We start from the raw sequence: 8477 nt of genomic DNA, 5'->3' as shown, positions 1-8477 counted from the left end.
AGCTTAAATGGACTCCAGAAGATGGTAGAGGACAGGAAGGCCTGGAGGAAAGTTGTCCATGGGGTCGCAATGGGTCAGACACAGCTTTGCAACTAAAAACAAATTTATGTCTGTGTATTCAATTTTGCACATCATGGTTTATTATCAAAATATTGAGCACTCAATATCTAGGTTGTAAATAGAATTCCTTTTCCTAATGTACCTAAATGTTCCAGGAAGCTGCATGCAAAGCTTATTTTGGTTACTTAGATGCAGCATTTCTTGCTTTCTGAGACACTGGTTTTCTGGGGTTATTTTCTGAATCGCAAATATATTTTATTCCAACAGATTACCTAACTGGGGTATCTTCTCAACAATTTTATAAAGACAATCTTCTCCTGTAAAGGATTTTCATGTTTGTATTTAATTGGCCTAAATCCAATTGATGTAATTAATTCAGAACTTTTTAATAACTATTAAAATTGTTACATCTAAAAAGATAGCCTGGAGGTTCCCATTCAGAAATACAGTAAAATATTGGATGTGGTGAACACATTGGGATTTAATAAAAACAAAGGGCCCATCAGTAAACAAGCCATCCAAAGTTAAGAATAGAAAATAGAATAGTTATACCCCCAATGAAGCACCAAGCATTTGAGCAGAATGCTCAGTATTTCGTTAACCAATGTTGGCAGTGAGAAAAGGTGGTAACACTAGAAATGCATTTGTGCATCTTCAGTTGGGCACCTTTCTGGAGAAGAAGACATAGTTTTAATTCCTGTAATCAGCTTTTAATTATTGCCTAAATTGAAGGCCTTTCAATAGTGCACCCATTGCACTGCAACAAAGCCTGTTTGCCTTCATGCTGGTCATTCTTCCAATTTTCCTAGCATTAGGGACTTCTCAAGAAAGCTACCTCTTTGATGAGTTCAGAATATTCTATGTAATGTGCTCTATACAGTCTTGCCCTTTAAAAGGTTTGGAAACTAGCTAGTGCCTAATGTGAGGAGGTTGCTGCCATGAAATTGTAAATAAACAGTCCTTGGTGTTCTCTGAGCCTGGTTGTTTGCTTGCAGACATTTCATCACCCAGATAGGTAACTGCTATCTGCCAGTTGCTTTCCAAGCCAATTCAAGAAACTGTTTTTTTATATACAAAAATTATTGGAGCAGATGAGGATTAATTAGAAACAAACTTGTAAGATTCTACATCCCAAATATGGATGTCATTAGAGTCCTGTTATATATTCCATTATCTACAAGTTGACACTGACCTCAGATGGAAATTTTTCTGTCTTTGCATCCCAAATACACATCAGCTTCCAAATTAACCAATACTATGCTTTAAACATGAACTAAGTTGGCTTAAGATCAAGCTTTGTCATGGTGACTAAATGAATACAATTATGTTCTTTCTGGGCAGTACTATGGAAGTGGTTTTCCACTGCCTTTTTATAGACTTCCTACTTCACAGTTTAGCTACAGACCTAGGATTTCCTTGTAGTGTCAATTCTCACCCTGTTTAGATTTTTAAGTTCTCTCATTAAGTGTTTTGTTTCAAGTGAAATTGAAACTGAGTACAATCTAATGCTGATCATAGTTTAGTTTTATTAGTGTACAAATACTGCATCTTGTTAGAACAGGTTATATATAAAATAGAGTTTAAAAATAACACAAACAATTCAGTTTTTTGTAGGATGCCAATATACACCCTGAATCAGTCCAAAATGCAAACTTTCAATGTATGTACATAAAACACAGGTAAAAATGTAACTCCATGTTCGTGCTATAAAACAATAGCGTGGGCTGTAGAAGATCAGAGTTCAGTTACAGAGATTTATTAAAGGCTCCAAGTGAATTCACATTTAATCCTTAGTTCATTTGGTTAAGAGAAAATGACTGATCTAAGACATTGTGTTCTATGCACCAGTCTGGCCCCAATATTATGGATGCATAATCTGCTTTTCCCTCCTTTAAGGCATGAGTGTGGTTGATGACATTCTGCCCAAATTTACCATTGTAATTTTTCATGTGATATAACAGTAGCAATACTAAATCTACAGCAAGTCTTTAAAATGTCTCCATTTAATGGAGTTCTATTTAAATCTCAGTTCATTCTGTTTTATTGTATGTCATGGCTTTACCTCCTATTTTGTTTCTGACACATCATTGTAAAAAAATAATATTGGATACCTCCATGCAAAGATCAAAGAACTTGAAATGAAGCAACCCATAGAAAAGTTACTAAAATCCATTTCAGAGATGAAAGTTACTGTTATCTCAGCTTCATTCATGCAGCTACTCAGATATAAGCAACCACATCTGACAGTTCCTCAGCCACACGCAATTATGTTTAAAATATTTACATGTAAGAAAGCATTCTGGTCCAACTACTACTGCCATTTTTCTTTCCATAGTTCACAGATAGATTAAAATATTAAACTGGGATGTGGTTAATATCATGAAATGATTTTGCGTAAGAAGCTATGCTACTTATCCAGGATTTACTGGAAGAGATATTAAAATATCTTTCCAATTACTCGGTGATCATAAAGATTCAATGAGGCAACTTATAACCTGTCTATCAGCAAGAGAATTGTTAACCAAAAACTGTTTTAGAATAAATTCAATTAATTGAACTGAAATGAACTTTAGATTTTAAAAAGTACATACACTTTAATAAAAGCTAATAAATATAACATAAAACTAGACAACCTGTCATCTTCTGGGTGATCACCTCAGATATATTTCCTTACCAGATTCCTCAATCCCTTTAACAATGGCAAAGTTTCTATTGTGGAAATTCTTAAAAATTCAGAGATATTCTATCTGCTTTGAAAGTAGCCTATGTCGCACTGTACAGCACAGTCAAACATCAAAAGTTGACCACAGAAAAAGTTTTATGACATTTTGTATTTTGTCAAATTTCAATTCCATGGGAGTCATGAGCCCCAAATTTTGCTCCCATTCTGTAAGTTAGCCCATTTGAGGTACCTTGGTTGAGAATGCTTTGCCCTATGGTCCACCACTTTGCCCAGTTAAAAGTGATAGATACGAGAGTTTAGTGTGTAGATAAAATGCCATAAAAATATTTTAGTTATGAGCAATGATTTCTAAAACGAGCATGTTATACTTTAATAAACATTCTCTGATCTTGACTCTGGCTGAACAATCTGCTTAAATCTGTTCTGTAGCCTTGAAAGAGAAAAAAGCGTAAGTCCATTCCCATGGGTTATTTCTTCAAATTGCTTAAAAGCCATGTACTTTTGAAAGATCAGATTACCTTGTATGAATTTATGTAACTTGACCCATCAGAACTATCAAAGTTTAAATGTTCTTAGTAGTTAATTGTACTGACTTTCACATAAGCATTCAACGGCAGTGCTTTCAATTAGACCTGGAGACATCGCCCAAGCACAAACATCTCTCATAATCTTCAGGAGTCTTCTTGATGAAAAAAATAGGCCAGATGAGAATCAAAACGGGTACTGGAATCCTATCAGTAAGAGTATGAGCCAGGGCAGATATATCATTCTCCAGTCCAGAATTATCACAGAAAGACAGTGTTCGAAGTGCTCTTAAGATCCAATACTGCCTCATGAGAGCCAAGTGGCACACAGCATTTTCTACCAGCTGTGGCCTTTTCTAGATACAAACTGGCTACGTGATCCATTTTCATTGCTGTAATGCCTGTTCATTCAGTATTCTGGTTGGTTTGGCTTAAGCCATGTTTATCTCAACTAAGGAGCACTACCTTAAGTTCTCATTCATTTCCAAAGAACTAATTATTGGTTCAAGTTAGTTGCTTTATTGCCAGATGGACATTGTGACAGCACTTTCATGTGTGGGAGTGTGGAGAGTTAACCCCTCTAGTTCCTTCTCATAACTGTCTCCCACTGTTGCTTCTCTTTCCTTTGAGATGCTACCGCGGGCCCACAAGATCTGTGTACCATCTCAGACATGTTTTTTATTTGATTTTCCACCCCCCCTCCATTACCAAGGCCTTAAGTCTCTACTGTTGCAGCCTCTCAAAATTGAGGAAGGTGTAATCGCCATATTTCTTATGGGGCACATTTTCACCCCATTTGTCCTTTGGTGGAGAAAGAGGAAGAAACTCCAGCTTTTTATTCCATCTCTCATTTCTAGTCAGAGCTGCAAGGCATATTAGGTTACTTCTCTTGCAGAATCATGTACTACTAGTAAAATGTATACTTGTTTATTATATATATATTAACAATTAAGGAACCAGGTTAGCATGAAAATTATGATGAAGAAAGGAGAAAGGAAAATGTCCTGCCAGAAAGAAGGTCCTTTATAAACACACTATATATAAAACAAAATAAAAGTAAGGTTACAAACCAGTAGCTAAGATCGACCCTTAATATCGTATTTTAATTATCTTGATTCACCTCTATCTCCACATTTTCCTAGATAGGTACTACTTCTGATTCACTAGTTTTAGTAGGACTGAGTGGTGGGTTCTTATCTTGTAGAGTCCAGCCAGGAGAGATTCCTTTCTCCTGTGATGAAAGAGAAAGAGCTCAGACTAAATAGAGAGGAGCCCTCACTTTTTAAAAGCACATGTCCAAAAGAGGGAAAATCTTGATTGATTCTGCCCACTCCTTAAATTGACTTGCCTTCACTTCAGACATCATTTATTCCATGGGTATATTGGAAACCATAAATGGAAAGTGTATTTATTGCCTATAAGGTAAAAAGGTAAAGGTTCCCCCGCACATGCGTGCTAGTCGTTTCCAACTCTAGGGGATAGTGCTCATCTCCGTTTCAAAGCTGAAGAGCCAGCGCTTGTCTGAGGACGTCTCCATGGTCATGTGGCTGGCATGACTAGACGCCAAAGGCGCACAGAACGCTGTTACCTTCCCACCGTAGTGGTCCCTATTTTTCTACTTGCATTTTTAGGTGCTTTCGAACTGCTAGGTTGGCAGAAGCTGGGACGAGTAACAGGCGCTCACTCTGTTACGTGGCACTCAGGATTTGACCCGCCAAACTGCCAACCTTCTGATTAACAAGCTCAGGGTCCTAACCCACTGAGCCACCGCGTCCCTATAAGAAGGCGGCTTTATCTATTGTGGAACCAACAATGGAATACCTCCAGCAGGATACTGACTGCCAACAATGTATTTTTGATAGCAGGTTAAAGATGAGAACATGGAATTAGTGGCCCACATGTGGTCTGTGGCGTGTCTATCACTGCTTTAAGGTAGGGGTCCCCACCTTTTTCGGCACCAGGGACTGGTCTTGTAGAAGACAATTTCTCCTCAGTGGGGGGAGGAGCGTGCAACCTAGATCCCAAGATGTTACAATTACGCTTGCCTGCCATTCACTTTCAGATGTGCAGCCTGGTTCCTAACAGGCCACAAACCGGTATCCGTCCATAGCCTGGAGTTTGGGGATCCCTGCTTTAAGGTCTATCACTGCTTCATGCTTCTAATTTTATTAAGGTCTAACTAAAAAGAGAGATGGCTAGAGGCTGAATAATAATTACTTTTAAAATAGTGGAGTTTCAAAAATACTTTATAAAACATCGTGGAAATTATCTGCAGTTCAATGCTACTCGTTTGTAACCAGTTTAATTCTACCTGGGTTTAATTATGGAATTTCTCAAAAACTCAATAAGTGATTTCAGTCATGAAGAACTATGCCATGCTATTCCTTCAACCATATATAATCTTCAAGAAATAAAATAAAAGCTAGATCCCCCTGGATTTCAGTCTTTTCTTGGAAAAAAAAGATTAGGCTTACATGGAAATTATAGATTTCCATTTCACCCCCTCTGATTGCGTAGGAACAATCCCCTGAGGATATGTAAGTGGGGGAAACCATCAAGAGAGTTTCTAGCTTCTTGATCAGCCAAGTAGATTTTTGTTCTAAATACATCACCTCTGACAAGCATTTCTCTGAATGCTGGAAAAAGGAAGCTAAGGACATAGAGCAAAACAAAACTGTCATCATCTTTCATTATCTTTTTCTCAACAAATCAAAGTCTCTTTTACAATTTTCAGAGAAAAAGGACCCAGTCTTCCTTTAAGGAATAAAATAAATGGTTTGATAATAGCTTAGGGCACAGGTCGGCAACCCGCGGCTCCGGAGCCGCGTGCGGCTCTTTGAGCCGTCTCCTGCAGCTCCCAGTCACCCGGTGCGTGCGCACCTCTTCGAACGGGCAGTGGTGCACGCGCACCTCTCCAAACCTTTGGAGAGGTGCATGCGCACCTCCGCCCAAACGGTTAGTGGCGCCACTCATTGGGAAAGCTGCCGCGGCCCATTTGCACAGCTGCTGCGTTCGTCCATGTTTGGCGAGCGCGGCAGGTCTCCCAACGAGCGGCGGTGGTTTTGAGAGTGCACGCGCACCTCTCCAAACCGCCGCCGTCCCGTTCGGAGGTCTGCCGCGCTCGTCAAACATGAACGAATGCGGCAGGTCTCCAAACGGGACGGCGGTGGTTTGGAGAGATGTGCGCGCACTCTCCAAACTGCCACCGTCCCGTTTGCACAGCTGCCGTGTTCGTCCATGTTTGACAAGCGCGGCAGGTCTCCGAACGGGACGGTGGCGGTTTGGAGAGCTGTGTGCGCACCTCTCCAAACCGCCGCCGTCCCGTACGGAGGTCTGCCGCGCCCATCAAACATGAATGAATGCGGCAGGTCTCCCAACGGGCGGTGGCGGCGGTTTGGAGAGTGCACGCATACCTCTCCAAACTGCCACCGTCCCGTTTGCGCAGCTGCCGCGTTTGTCCATGTTTAACGAGCGCGGCAGGTCTCCGAATGGGACAGCGGCGGTTTGGAGAGGTGCGCGCGCACCTCTCCAAATGGAGAGTGGCGCCTCCCGTTTAGAGGTGCACGCGCACCTCTCTGAACGGGCGGAGGTGCGCGCGCAGCCCTCCAAAGGTTTGGAGAGGTGCATGTGCACCTCTGCCCGAACGGGCAGTGGCGCTGCTCGTTTGGAAAGCTGCCGTGGCCCGTTTGCAGTCTGCTGCCTTCCTCCGAAGGCGGTAGCTTTGCAAACGGGCCGCGGCAGCTTTCCAAATGAGCAGCGCCACTGCCCGTTCGGGCGGAGGTGCGTGCGCACCTCTCCAAACCTTTGGAGGGCTGCGCGTGCACCTCCGCCCATTCAGAGAGGTGCGCGTGAACCTCTCCAAACCTTTGGAGAGCTGCACGCGCACCTCCACCTGGACAATGACGCCACGTTTGGAAAGCTGCCAGATCCCCCGCAACCTCCAGGTGAAAATCCTCCATTTTCCCTCTCACAGCCCTCCCTTAAAAATTCCATTCCTGGCGAGGCCCCGGGCTTTTAAAAGCCACGGGGCCCAGCCACTGTAGGCGAGGACCAGCTTCCTGGCTCGCTCCCTCTCTTTTCCGCAGGCATTATTTGCTCGAAAGTGTTTAAGTTTATTGCTCAAATGATGTTTCTAATTAGCGCTTCGGACCGGGTCTCTCTATTTTTGAGGGAGGGGAGAGGGAGGAGAAACTTATTGTAAAAAAAATAATAGAGGGAAAAGACTCCGCTGGAAGCAATTCCTGCTTTACAAAAGCCACTAGTGCCGAGAACTCCGGGCGGAAGTGTGCGCGCACCTCTCCAAAGGGGAGACCCGTCGCCACGCAGGTGCCTCCTATGTTTTTTGCGCACACGCAAAATGTTTTTTCTGCGTGCGCATCTGTGGATGCATGCGCACGCACTTTTTGCGGCTCCCACTTTTTTGTTTGTGTGATGAAACTGGTTCTGAGTGGCTCTTTCCCTTTTTCCGGTTGCCGACCCCTGGCTTAGGGCATCAATCTTCAATTACTGAATGAAGTTTGGTGGAGCAGTTGGCTAACGCCTCCTTAAGTAAAACCAGCTGCCTGCAATTAGTGCAGGTTCGCATCCCACCAGGCTCAAGGTTGACTCAGCCTTCCATCCTTCCGAGGTAGGTAAAATGAGGACCCAGATTGTTGGGGGCAATAAGCTGACTTTGTAATAATGCCGCTTGGGGGGGGCGAAAGCCCTAATAAGCAGGCATATACATAGAATGAAGGCTATTGCTAAGCACATTGATTTGTGCTTTAAATTGTAAGCCACCCTGAGTCTTCGGAGAAGGGCGGGATATAAATGGGATTAAAAAAAAGTGAACATAATGACCCCTTTGCCATCCCCTATTCCAGGGGTATCAAACTGTCGGCTTGTGGGCCGGATGCATCATAGCGAAACCACACCCACCCCATTGCCAGCAATGGCAAAAAAGTCGCAATATGTCACGACACATCATGTGACATTGCGAGTTTGACACCCCTGCCCTATTCCCTAAAAGCTGGTTTCTAGTAAAATTCTAGGTATCAGTATTCGGCTGTAGGACTAGATTGAGGAGCCATTTTTAAACCTTGTACTCCAAAGCTGGGTTGAAATAACATGATGCTTCTTTTTTTCTTATATTAAAATAATATTTGAGTTGGGAAAATATTATACTTTAAGGTGACCTTTTTTTTAGTCTCAAACTCGTATCTATGATTGTC

This window comes from Vipera ursinii (genome assembly GCF_947247035.1).
Source record: "Vipera ursinii genome assembly, chromosome: 1".
Classification (NCBI taxonomy): Eukaryota; Metazoa; Chordata; class Lepidosauria; order Squamata; family Viperidae; genus Vipera; species Vipera ursinii.
Note: the sequence above shows the minus strand (reverse complement) of the source record.